We start from the raw sequence: 13,222 nt of genomic DNA, 5'->3' as shown, positions 1-13,222 counted from the left end.
TCAGTATATCAAACAAAAAGAGTTAGTTCAAGATTTGAATCATAATTGATAAACATAAATAATACATTTTATTTTGGCACTTGTGACCAAAAAAAAACAACGAACAAACAACAACAAATAACACGCCAACGCGCACCGAGATCTGTAAAAATAAAATGCATGATTATTCTTTCTAGGAAAGCAAGTGTTTCTGTTTATAAAAATAGCAAAGAAAAAGTCAATGAAGAAAGAAACACGTCGTATTATAGGCATTGACATTTTGATCATCATTTTGTATCTCTAAAACGAAATCAATATAGAATATTCTTTCATTTCTTCAATAATCCTTTTTTTTTTTATTTCTAACAAACAGAAAATAAGAAACAAACGAAATTGAAAGAATATGTAAAACGAATAGGATATGATGATGAAAGTGTGCTCCGTTGATCTGCCCCCACAACAACACACCGGTTTCCTAACATATTAAAACTGTATGCATACTTTTCAAAGAAGGGTGTTCTTGACAACCTTGAAGCCTGTCCGAGGCTTGCCTGACAAAGCAACACATAATGTATGCAAACTGGATTCCAAATATTGTAGTTCTTTCAAGAAGAACAGGTTAATGGAATATTAGATGAAGATTGCTAGCAATATTTTGAATTTTGTATTTTTCTGTATCCTTTATGTTTTGTTTTTTGTTACTGCCTTAATGTTTTGATGTAAACATTAATTAATTTTTATATATTTGTTCTCATTTGCTATGTTTTCTTTTTATAAATGTTTTTGAATGCTTTTTGTATACGATAGTACGTTTGATGTAAACTTGCATTTTTAGTCTGTGGACTTTTTGACAAGTCTTAAATAAAACCTCATTTGAATTTGAATTGAATTGAATTGAATAACTCCGTATCGCCAGGATAGAAACGCCTATATATTTGAATAGCCTATTTTAGTACACCGGTCTATTGCTTTGGGCTTTAATTCGTCAAAACAATATACAGGGTTGGAGGTGAGAGTTGGAATTGGGATTAATGTTAGGCTTAGGGTAAGGGTTAGGGTTAGGATTAGGATTAGGGTTAGGGTTAGGGTTGGGGTTAGGGTTAGGGTTAGGTATATTGCTTGGTCTTGAGTTGAAGTTAGGCTATGTGGTACTGCAGGATATTGATTGTGGAACAGTACTGCCTTGAGATAATTTGTTTTACATCAGGACCGGGGAAGCTGACTTGGGATTAAAGGGAAATCCAAAATTTGTAATAAGTTCATTTGTACGGAAAGCAGAAACCACTACATCTCAGAGAATGTCAAATTGGCCAGTTCGTCAACCGGCTGTGACGTAATAACGGACAAATCCCCCGTTTGTCGTGTACAGAAATATTACTATATTCTGTTTTCATTCCTAGGCACATTCTCCCTTAGAGCGCTACTCAAAATATATTATAGATAACATGTCATAATATCATTATATTCTTATCTCTTGTGATAACGTGTCACTTTCAAATTATATTATTTCATTTCTATAATGGTCCACTATATTGCTATCATGTTGAATTAGATCGTCAGATGCGCGCTGCACAGCACTGCATAGATCCCGCACATACCCGCGCTTGCCCTCGCTCACTTCTACAAGACTATTTTGTAGGGGGTTTTTTGTTTATGCAAATGAGAGTATGGAAGTGATTTTGTCCACGGAATCAGTCTTGGGAGTGATTTTGTGACAAAATCAGTTTGTCAGATTGCTTTCGTGACAAATCCAATAGGTAATATTGCTTTTAAAACATTGATTTCGTGACAGAATCACATGTGTAAGACTTGGTGAATATTCAACAGACTTGTTACACTTGCCGCTACTTATTCCATATGCTCTGCACGCTTAGGAGAAGATAATTCTCCCATCTATCCACATCCCCCATTGGGTCTTAGCTTATGTGGACATACTTTGTATGGTCGAATCTCTTCGTAACTATATATGAATACCGCCCCTCCCCCTCCTCCGCGTCTCTTTTTCTATCTCCCTCTCTCTTTCTCCCTCCTTCTCCCTCTCCCACCCTCGATTGCTTTTTTGATAGGCCACTTATATATTAGATAAATCTCGTTAAGAACTATATCCCCCTTCGCGCTTTGTTTTACTTCTATTTTTGGTTCCTCTCTTAAATTAACATGAACGTTCGAATCAGTTCCGTAAATAGGGACTTTTAGATTTGCGTGGACTGATACGTGTAACTTTCATTCAAGGCAGTGCTTTAAAAGGACGTTGACCGTAGCAATCCACGTTGTCGTTTGGCAATTCTAAAAGTATGCAGCGAGTCTCATTATTCATTTTATACCTCTGTATGCCTTCTCTCTCTCTCTCTCTATCTGCTCCTCTCGATTCCCATTACCTGTCTCCTCCTCCTCCGTTTCTCTCTCCTCTCCCTCACCCTTTATCCCCCTGTCTCTCTATCTCTCTACATGATAATGATTTAAACATTACAATAGACAATAACTGTGTTAACTCGAGTTAGTAAGTGTAGACACCTTGGGCTAATTTTAGATGAAAGGTTATCATGGCAAGAACATATTAATACTATTCATAAAAAAGCAATTAACGGATTATATATGCTGAAATCTATAAGAAATATAGTAAATGAATATGAAATGAAATTGGTTTATAATTCACTAGTATTGTCTCACTTAAATTATTGTGATGTAGTATGGGGTGGATGTGGAAGTACACAGAAAAACAAATTACAAAAAATTCAGAATAGAGCAGCTCGAATAATTAATAGGTCCTCTTGGTATTTCTCATTAGATGAAACTTTAACAAGACTAAATTGGAATACACTTGACAATAATAGAACAAAGAATGTAGCAATTATGATGTATCAGATTGTCTCAAAACAAGCTCCTGAGTATTTAGTAGAAAGGTTTATATTTGCTGACCATACATACAATACACGTTCAAGTCTGTATAATGTGAAAACAATAAGACCAAAGACTGAAACTATGAAAAGATCGTTTAAATATAGAGGGGCCTTAACATGGAATAACTTGCCACATGAAGTACAAGGTGCTAAATCGTTAAATATTTTTAAGGCAAAGCTGACATAATACGAAATAAGTGTGTGGGGAGGGGCTAACTTATTAGTTTAAGAGAGCTTTGTTGTTGTTTGTTTTTAAGGTTTTATAGTTGTATACATATCTTCATAATTTCAGCCTATTTATCTTTTTTATTTATGCTATATTACTCCTACGCAATATGTTTTAAATGTCTATTCGTGTGCAATATGATCTTAGCAATACGATATCAGCTTTTGTCTCTTAAAAAACAAAAACAATTATATATGTAGTATTTAACTGATCCATATTAATAATGCTCTTAAGTATTTATTATTATTCCATACTTCATTTTACTTCTACTTAATATGGAATACGCATTTGTCTTAACTTTAATTATTACACATTCTACATTATGTGTGTTTTCTTTTGTTTATTGTTTTAAAGTTTGATTATTTAATATTTAACATGAATACATAATATGTTCTTAACTTATTTATAATCTTGTTAAACTTATTTTTGTTTTTAATTTATATATATAAATATGCAAACAGATTATGATGATCATATCGTCCCTGTTTTCACGAAGTGACGGTAGTGAGGAAAATCGCATACATTTTCACTTTTGATTTTTTTGCATTTTTGGACATCATTCACTAACATCTTGAACCTCACAAAATTTCAGATCATAATAATGTCTAATTATGTCGCTATGACGATGACGTAAACAAGAAAATGCATAGCAAAAGGATTTTCTGTTTTCACGAAGTGACGGCCAAGTACGCGCTTAACAGCCGTCAATTCGTGAAAACATCGTTTGCTCTTTTCCTGCTTTTAATATTTTCACGAAGTGACGGTAGTGAAAATTTCGCGGTTTGGAACAGTCACAGACCATGAAAAGGTGAGTTTTTAAACGTTTTTTTAGGGTAAATTAATGTGGTACGCTCTTTTGATTCATTCTGATTCTTTGTAAGCCATAAATATGTCCATGAGCACAGAAATGTGTGAAAAATACACCGCCGTTCCACATTTCGCCCCATATACTTATTTTCATGTAAGTGAATAAAGGAGTGAAGTATCATGTGATCCAAAACTAAAAAGATCAACTTAGACTTAACAAATATGCATCTAGACTAAATAAATTAAGTGGAGATTCTTTCTTATTTTGCTCCACACCAAATATTAATGCTATAAGGTTCTTTTTATATCTGCTTAAGTTATACATTTGAACAAAGTTTTACAGAAAGTTAGAGAGTAGATCATCTAGACTCTAGAGACTAGATCTAGACTCTAGAGTTTTACTTTTATTTTTTCAGTAATTTACTATTTAGCTAATTATAAATTTGTTTTAGAGCCTAGAACTCTAATTACTCTAGATCATCATTTTATAATTATCAGTTTATGTCAGCCACTACTCATCAATCTATAATCTAGAGGTGAGTAGATCAGGATCTCGACAAGACTGAGACCTTTCAGCTACGGCACTGATCATGGACTAGAGCGGTCATGTTTTACTAGAGCTCCCGTTTTTATCGATTGATTTTGCTTTATTTTTAGTTTTATCCACAAATTTTTTGTAAAATAACCTTTTAGTCGAGTTTTATTACTATCAAAGCTCACCATTAAGAACTTTTAGGAAAATTTCAGATCCGATGGGACTGGATTCAAACGGATTTTGATCTCGCGTTTCCGACTATTTGGATGTTGTAGAATCGACGCGTAAGAGTAGCTAACTCCATCGTTACCGACGCCGGAGTTCTGGTGATCGCGAGAGACAGTATCCGTACAGCACGACGCACTGCGGCTCCACGCGTATCGTCACTGCTGTGCTTCGCCGCCATCTAGCTTTCACCAATCGACGCAGCGGAGTAGCCAACACCATCGCTACCGCCGCCGGAGTTCTGGGGATCGCGAGAGGCAGTCTCCGTACCGCATGACGTACTGCGGCTTCACGCGTATCGTCACTGCTGTGCTTCGCCGCCATCTTGCTTTTACCGTGACTTCGCTCTTTTTAATAGACTTTTACCACCTTTTTCCACTTTGGAATTTATTCGATGTGATTTTTAGTATGCATATTTTATGTGGACATTTTTCTCGAAACATCATCATATTTTTAGCGTGTACTGTAGGCTAGATAGATAGACTTTTTAGTCTGATTTTTAACTGATAATATTTAGCGCTGGCATTCATGTGTGTTATCCACACATCGCTCCGGTCCAAACGCTGAATTAATTATTACTACAGAAGTAGCCATTGTTCATCTTGATACCTGCCAAGATGTCTAGGCTTGGTGTTGGAGCTAGAAAAGCTAACCTCGGATTACAGCTTTGTCTCAACCTATTGGTTTGCATCACACTAACGGGAGCTGGACTTCGCCTGTCCCGAAGCCCCCTGAAGGACCAACATTACGGTAGGATCTTACCTTTTTATGATTCAACTTTTGATCCAATTGATGATCATCTTTCAAGTAAACACACGTATATGTCTCGGAGACTGGGAGTGAATTATCAGACAAACTTTAACTTTGCTACCCAACTGTCTGTGACTCGAAATATCAGACATGTAATGCTTAAGAAGAGGGGCTTGTATTTTGAGAGATCGTTTGATCTGCAGAATAATACACCATATAAATCCTCTCATTCTCAATTTATGACTCTAAAATCTGTTATTATTCTGAGTGGTGATGTTGAAATGCAGCCAGGTCCAACCGGGCCTCAGCCTCAAGCCGCTACAGCTTTTCCATGCTCTATGTGTAATGCGGAAGTAACTGACGATGATTGGGCTTTAGAATGTGACAAATGCTGTAAGTGGTCACACATAAACTGTAGTAATGTTTCTGAAGACGAGTATGAATCCTTCCTGAATCAATCATCTTTTACTTGGTGCTGCCCATGTTGCGAGTTTATGAACTTTAGTGACTCGCTATTCGGCTCTAATCAACAATTATCTGACGAAAATTCTTTTCAAGCCTTAAGAGAATTTAACTTATCACAGGATAGTGAATCTGATCTACAGTCACCAACGAGGAGATCGGGTAGTACAGGTGGTAGTAAACCTGCTGGGAAATCGCTTGGTGGAAAAAAAAATCAACCATCCACCAAGAAAAGTAGGAGTAAATGTAAACTGGACCATAAATTAAAGTGCATCAGTCTAAATGCAAGGAGCCTTAAAGGGAAAGTTCCAGAATTCCATGCCATTATCAAGGAACATCAGCCGGACATTATCTGTGTCACAGAAACGCATATTGATGATTCCATATCTTCCTCTGAGTTATTTCCTAGTAACTTTATCGTTTATAGGAAAGATAGGAATTGCTCTGGTGGTGGAGTAGCTATTGCGGTTAAGGATAGCCTAGCTAGCTTACCTCGTCCTGATCTGGATACAGAGACTGAAATAATATGGACCCAGATACTATTGACATCAGGTAAAACATTTCTTGTGGGATGTTATTACCGTGTTCCTGACAGCCGAGTAGGAGACTGGAAGGACCTCGAGGAATCATTGGACAAAATTCCTCAGGAGACTACAAGCATACCACATGTAGTTCTGACTGGAGACTTTAATGCAAAATCTATCAATTGGGGTGATGGTATACAAACGGCAAATTCAAGTGAAATGCATCTGCTAGATATTGCCAATAAACATTTCTTAACACAGCATGTGCTTGAACCCACGCGCACAACTGAGTCAACCGCCAATATTCTGGATCTGCTGTTCTCTTCGATCCCGAGTAGCATTCAAGGAATCGAGGTTCATACTGGAATGAGTGACCATGATGTGGTTGTATGTTCTATCAAAACCAGACCAAAGCAGCTGCCAAAGCCTCGTCGCAAGATCTACTGCTACGGCAAAGCTGACTTCGGAAGAGTGCGCGATGGGATCACCAGATTTTCACAGGAGTATTTTAGTAGTGAACCTGAATCAAGACCCGTCAATGAAAATTGGACTATGTTAAAGAAAAGTCTTGAAGACTTGAAGGAGTCATTTGTTCCATCAAAGATGTCGTCAATGCGTGACACAATACCATGGATCAACACTAAGATCAAACGTCTCATCAGAGTTAGGAATCGTACCCATAAAAAGGCAAAACGATCAGGCGATACTGCCCATTGGGAACAATTTAAGGAGGCTAGGAAAGCTGTAAAAAGGGAACTTAGGAAAGAACATCGTCATTTTGTACAGAACATTGTGGAAAATCTGCGTGAAAATCCTCGGGGTTTGTGGAAATACATCAGAAGTAAGAATATGGAGAATCAGGGTATACCGACACTCAGACACCAAGGAGTCCATTTCGTCTCTGACAAGGACAAGGCGCTATCTCTAGCTGACTACTTTGAGTCGGTGTTTACACAGGAAAACCTGGACCAGATACCTTTCACTCCTACCAACTTGCCAACTGTAGAAGATGTCAACGTTACGGTAGAAGGGGTTCTGAAGTTGCTTAAGACAGTAAACATTAACAAAGCTACTGGTCCTGATGGAATATGTCCCAGGATGCTAAAGGAAACTGCAAATGAAATAGCACCAGTACTGCGCGACGTATTTCAACAATCCTTAGACAGTGGAGATCTACCTGAGGATTGGCTTTTAGCCAATATCACCGCGCTGTTCAAGAAAGGTGATAAAGCCCTACCATCGAATTATAGACCGGTATCCTTGACAGCGACATGCAGTAAACTTCTCGAGCATATAGTCCATTCTCATATAAGTCGGCATTTGGAACATCACAATATCCTTACTCCCAAGCAACATGGCTTCAGAAAGCATCATTCTTGCACCTCCCAGTTGATACTTGCCTCCCATGACTGGGCTAAGGCAATCGACTCTGGTCACCAGGTGGACATAGCAATCTTCGACTTCTCTAAAGCATTCGACACTGTTCCTCATGAAAGGCTGGCGGCCAAACTACATATGTATGGAATTCGTGGGAAACTACTTAACTGGATTATCAACTTCCTCACTAAACGAAGACAGAGAGTCGTCATTAATGGTACAAGCTCCGATTGGCACGACGTGAAGTCAGGCGTACCACAGGGGACAGTCCTCGGTCCCTTGCTGTTCTTACTCTACATAAATGACATCACCGAAAATCTACAGTCCGAAATACGTCTATTTGCTGATGATTGTATTTTATACAAGGTTGTTAAAAACCTATCCGATTGTGAGAACCTACAGAGGGACATTCATCAACTTGAAAAATGGGGGGATGAGTGGCAGATGAAATTTAATGCTAAGAAATGCTTCGTCATGAATATGACCAACAAGAGGAAGAAGTTGAGTTTCCAATATACTCTTCATGCCCAAATCCTGGATCCAGTTCAACATCACCAATACCTTGGAGTCTTCCTAACCCACAAATACAAGTGGGATTTCCAGTACGCTCACATTACCAAGAAGGCTAACAGGGTTCTCGGAATGTTAAGGCGTAATCTTAGAGGTTGTTCGAGAACCATCAAGAGCACTGCTTACCTTTCGCTAGTAAGACCTCATTTAGAATATGCAGCTAGTGTCTACGACCCCTATGAAACTAAGTACATCAAGCAGCTGGAAATGGTCCAACGTCGTGCTGCAAGATTTGTCAACAACAACTACAACCAACGTGCTAGTGTCACGGACATGTTGAGGGATCTGAATTGGGACTCACTGGAACATCGGCGAGAAGTTGCAAGACTTGCCCTCATGAAACAGATCCAGAGCGGACAATCTGCCATCCCGAAGACCCTAACACCTCTTGCTGTTACTAGATCCCGTCGTTCCTCAACAAGCAATAGCCATCATTTGAAACAGACGTACTGCAGGACAGACTTCTTCAAGTTCTCCTATTTCCCTCGTACGTGCAAAGACTGGAATAAGTTACCCGATAGCGTTATCAACACAGGATCAATTGATTCCTTTAGGTCCCATGCGCTACAATTCCTAAAAGATTGCTCTATTCCATGACCATGTGCTTCGTTTCCGTGCCTTTATATGGACTAACAAGTCTGTCGACACGTACAGAAGAAGAAGAAGGCGCGCATGCCTGGGGTTTAAGAAATTTCAGGGCTCCAAGCCCAAGGCCAACATCAACATGGCCAAGGGCAAAGGGAGTTATGAAAATTATCATCATGCTGAGCTGAGATGACCCTCCTGGTTAACTGTTAGTGTTAGGGAATTCAATGATTTACCTTTCAAGCAAAGAAGGACATGGATGAACATTTAATTAAAAATTGAAAATTAGATACGGTCCTGCCCTGAAAATAAATAAATGGCACCATCCGAAAAAGGAATACTTTTTTTTTTGAGACTGAAGTAATCATGAGTAGTCTACCTTTTGGGGAACAATGTCCACATGTTTAGCTTAGTTTCTCTCGTTATCTGTACTCTGTGTCTGTTATATTCAAAGGCAGCACTTTACTTTAGTACCCTTGGTCTCTCACCCTATACAAAAATTATTTTAAACAATTGTTCTTGATACCAGCAAATGTTGCCCAACTCCACTTCGTGTTTTAAAGAATTTTCCAAGCAAGCACCATACCAGATGATGTACATGTCTCACTACCTACACTTCAGTGGTAATGAAATTATGATGATGTTTTTGCTTTCACTTAGTTTCAGATGCAGTAGATACAATTTGCACTTATATGAAGGATGCACTGGGAAAGTAAATCTACTTTTCAAGAATGCCACACGCCAGACACAAATCCAGGTGAGAATAGTTTCATGATCTGTTCAAGAAAATCACACTTTAGCAGCAAAGTACTAAAGCACACATCACTGCTTATGTGCATAGGGGTAGTTGTTGTTTGGTAGGGGCAATTGGAAAATTCTATTTTGGGGTAATAGGGGCAATTGAAAACTTCTGTTTGGGGTCAGTTATGACTATTAATTAATTTGATGTACAAAAGATAATATTGGATTCATTTCCTTACCTCTGCTTGCAAAAAAATGAAAGAAAATAACTTGTAATTATTTCTATCATTCTACAAAATTAGATTGGATACAGGGACCGACATGCTGGTAAGATGGGTCCTTGATAATTCACTGAACACAGAGCTGCAGATGTGACTCGGCATAGTGACCTAAGAGTGGGAGCGGTATGGAACCGTTGAAGCAATTCACCGAACACTGTTGAAGCAATTCACCGAACACAGTCAGAGCTGCATGTGTGACTTGGCATGGTGACCCTTAAAGTCTCCTGACGGCTCCGATTGCGATTCTGATGATGACCCATTGTCTATGCTTGTGAGCGAGTCAAAAGGTATCTTTTTTCCTTCTTGATTGTTTCCCAATAGTTAAAATTTAAGATATTCTTAATTGTTTTTAATGCTTAGGTCTCTTAGGTAAGGGAATGAGTGGTCCTATCGAGGTCAGCATTAATTTTTTTTAAATCCTTATAAAAAAATTCCAATACTAAGGTGATACCACATAAAGTATTTAATTTATTAAGAGACTCTCTAAAATTGGGTACCAAAACTACACATAATAATTTTGCCCAATCATAATGCACTGTAAAGTTTCCCTTTCATAATTGAAATTCTGATAATGATTTTTTATTGATTTTGACTTGGACTTTTTTTATTATGATTTTTCTTTCTCTTATTTCCTTTTACTTCCAAGCAGTCTAGATCAAGGATCTTCTCTGCTTCAACCACTATCGCTTGGATGACATTATGTGTGAAGAAACTTGAAGGACTTGTGTTGAAGGGCATGCTTGAGAAACTAGAATCAATTACATTGATCGTTTTGGCAATGCTTCAATGTTTCAATACCTCAATCTCTCTTTTATACTATTTGATTTTAAAAATTTTGAATATCATAAATTAAGCAAACTCCACTCATAATTGTAATTGTGTGTACTAATAATTACAATGAAATAGATTGATTATAAAATCAATGAATTGATTTAAAGCAAACTGGTAACATTTTCCATGAGTTCTGAAACAATTAACTGAATGGTCGTACAGGTGTCAGTTTTCTGTTACAGTATTATAATGAACTCCTGCAAATATAAATCTTTAATATTCAAATGTATAGCTCAGAACTGCTATTTATCAGGTATACCTACCTCGATCAGTAATGCATATTAGAGTTTTCGATTCCAGTTCCATGAATCCTCATATTGTATCTTTGTATTGAAGAATTTGTTTGTCCATTTTCTTTAAATGTTTGTATTCACAGGGGTTGATGCCTTCATTAGAACATGAATATAAGTTACATTTCAACAATTGGTTTTTCTCTCAAAACTCAATGTTACTAGTTCACATTTAATGTTTTAATTTATTACTTCTATAGTCATTCTCATCATAATTGTATTTGGTACTTCAAACTATCCTATAATGATCATACAATATAATGTTGCTGTTTTGAATTGTATCTGTTTGATGAGAAATGAAATTGTTTAGTCAAATTGATATTTCCATGTTTATCATGCATTGTTTAGCTGATAATAGTTTAGTCAGAGATTACGTGTTTACCTGGGTGAAGACAACCTTTAAGCATTGGTAAACTTTGTAGCGTTTGAGACTGTGTACTAAATTTCATTGAAATACCTTAGAAAGAGATTGTGTAAACTGACTTGGTTCTGATACTCTACTCACAAGATATTTATGAAAAACAGTGATGAACAAAAAAGTAACGATGATGATTATATTAGTCATTTTCCCATTGAAAAACTTCATGATACATGTAGTACATGTTTGTCGAGCATTTTGTATGCCACATGTGGCATTTACTCGCTACGATTGCTGAATAAACATGATAACCAAGTCGTATATAAAGAATTAGATAAAGACATTTTAGCATATTTACAAGTACTGTATAATGAATGAAATAACCTTCGTATTCCGTGGATGTATATAACTGATGAGTCTTTTCCACAAAACCCTAATTATACATTTTAAAATGCAATACAGTATTGATGATAATTGATGATGATATGTTTGGTATGAATTATTTAATATTTTTGAATTTATGCTCCATTTTCCACTTGCTGTTCTGGTTCCAAATGTTTGAATTAAAACTGCTCAGTCAAAATTCATTTTCTGTGTTTATATTGCAGAGTTGAGTAGTTAACTACAGATTATGGTCAATTATCAATACTTAATCTTTTTCCTTCATTCAAAAATATTTCTTAACATATTTGCTTTATTTCCTATCTGAAAAAATATATTTAGCTAGGCCCCTCTCAAATTTTTTAGAAATTCCTCATAGTAATAGAGTAGCAAAAGCCCTGATATCACTCGCATGAATTTCAACAAGAAATTGCAGAATTTGTGTGATATTAAGGGGAGATGGAGGGGGTAAAGAGAGAGAGAGAGAGAGAGAGAGAGAGAGGGAGAGAGAGAGAGGGAAAGAGAGAGAGAGAGAGAGAGGGGGGGGAGACTACTTGAACGTGTTCTTAAGTGGAAAGTATATAGTAACTTTAGTGCAATCTTTAGTCCCTATACATACAATGTACCTGATAATTAAACCTCAAATAATATTAAATACATATCCATTTTTAGCCTAAGATTAAAGAGAATAGCTTATTAATCATTTTAAAAGCACTTAGTGCCAATATCCATCTGTGCTATTGATAGTTAATTTATTGTGAGCCGTAGCTTCGTGAACAAAAACTGACATCATACATCTAACATCATAATTATACAAAGAAGAAAAGGTGCTCTTATTTTATCCATACATATATTAAACAAGTAATTTTGCCGTATTTCAGTGTCTATCTCATGAAATTGATTCACACAATAAAAATCCCATATGTTTTATACGCGCTCGGCTACGAGCCGTCACTTCGTGAAAACAAAATACAAGCGTTCTGCGTGATTTGTGTTTTCACGAAATGACGGTTAAGTTAAAAGTTCATACAGAGACATTCAGTTTATTCTTATCAATAAAAAAAAAATAGCTACCAAACGAGGAAAATGTACTCTATCTCTCAGTTCGCATTATTTTATCTGTACATCAATTAAATAAAACATAATGCCGTTTTTAGTGTCCATTTCGAGAATTCCATCCACAAGGGAAAAGTCCCATACGTTTTACGCGCGCGGCTACGTACCGTCACTTCGTGAAAACAAAATACAAGCGTTCTATGCAATTTGTGTTTTCACGAAATGACGGTTGTGTTAACAGTTCACACAGAGAAATGAAAAAGCAGCTACAGAAAGAGGAAAATGTACTCTTTCTCACAGTTTGAATTATTTTATCTGTACATCAATTAAACAAAACGTTTTGT

At 36.8% G+C, this 13,222-nt stretch overlaps 1 long non-coding RNA gene across 1 annotated transcript; it reads left to right on the top strand.

Annotated features, from left to right (window-relative positions):
• Positions 1-3,589: 3,589 nt before the first annotated feature.
• Positions 3,590-12,028, top strand: LOC105436943. The gene is made up of 4 exons (XR_004065624.1): positions 3,590-3,913; positions 9,601-9,697; positions 9,984-10,249; positions 10,612-12,028. It is a non-coding gene; the product is annotated as an uncharacterized LOC105436943 (long non-coding RNA).
• The last annotated feature ends 1,194 nt before the right edge of the window (positions 12,029-13,222 follow it).

This window comes from Strongylocentrotus purpuratus, unplaced genomic scaffold, assembly GCF_000002235.5.
Source record: "Strongylocentrotus purpuratus isolate Spur 01 unplaced genomic scaffold, Spur_5.0 spur5_scaffold_20, whole genome shotgun sequence".
Taxonomy (NCBI): Eukaryota; Metazoa; Echinodermata; class Echinoidea; order Camarodonta; family Strongylocentrotidae; genus Strongylocentrotus; species Strongylocentrotus purpuratus.
Note: the sequence above shows the minus strand (reverse complement) of the source record. Positions and strands in the feature narration are given on the sequence as shown.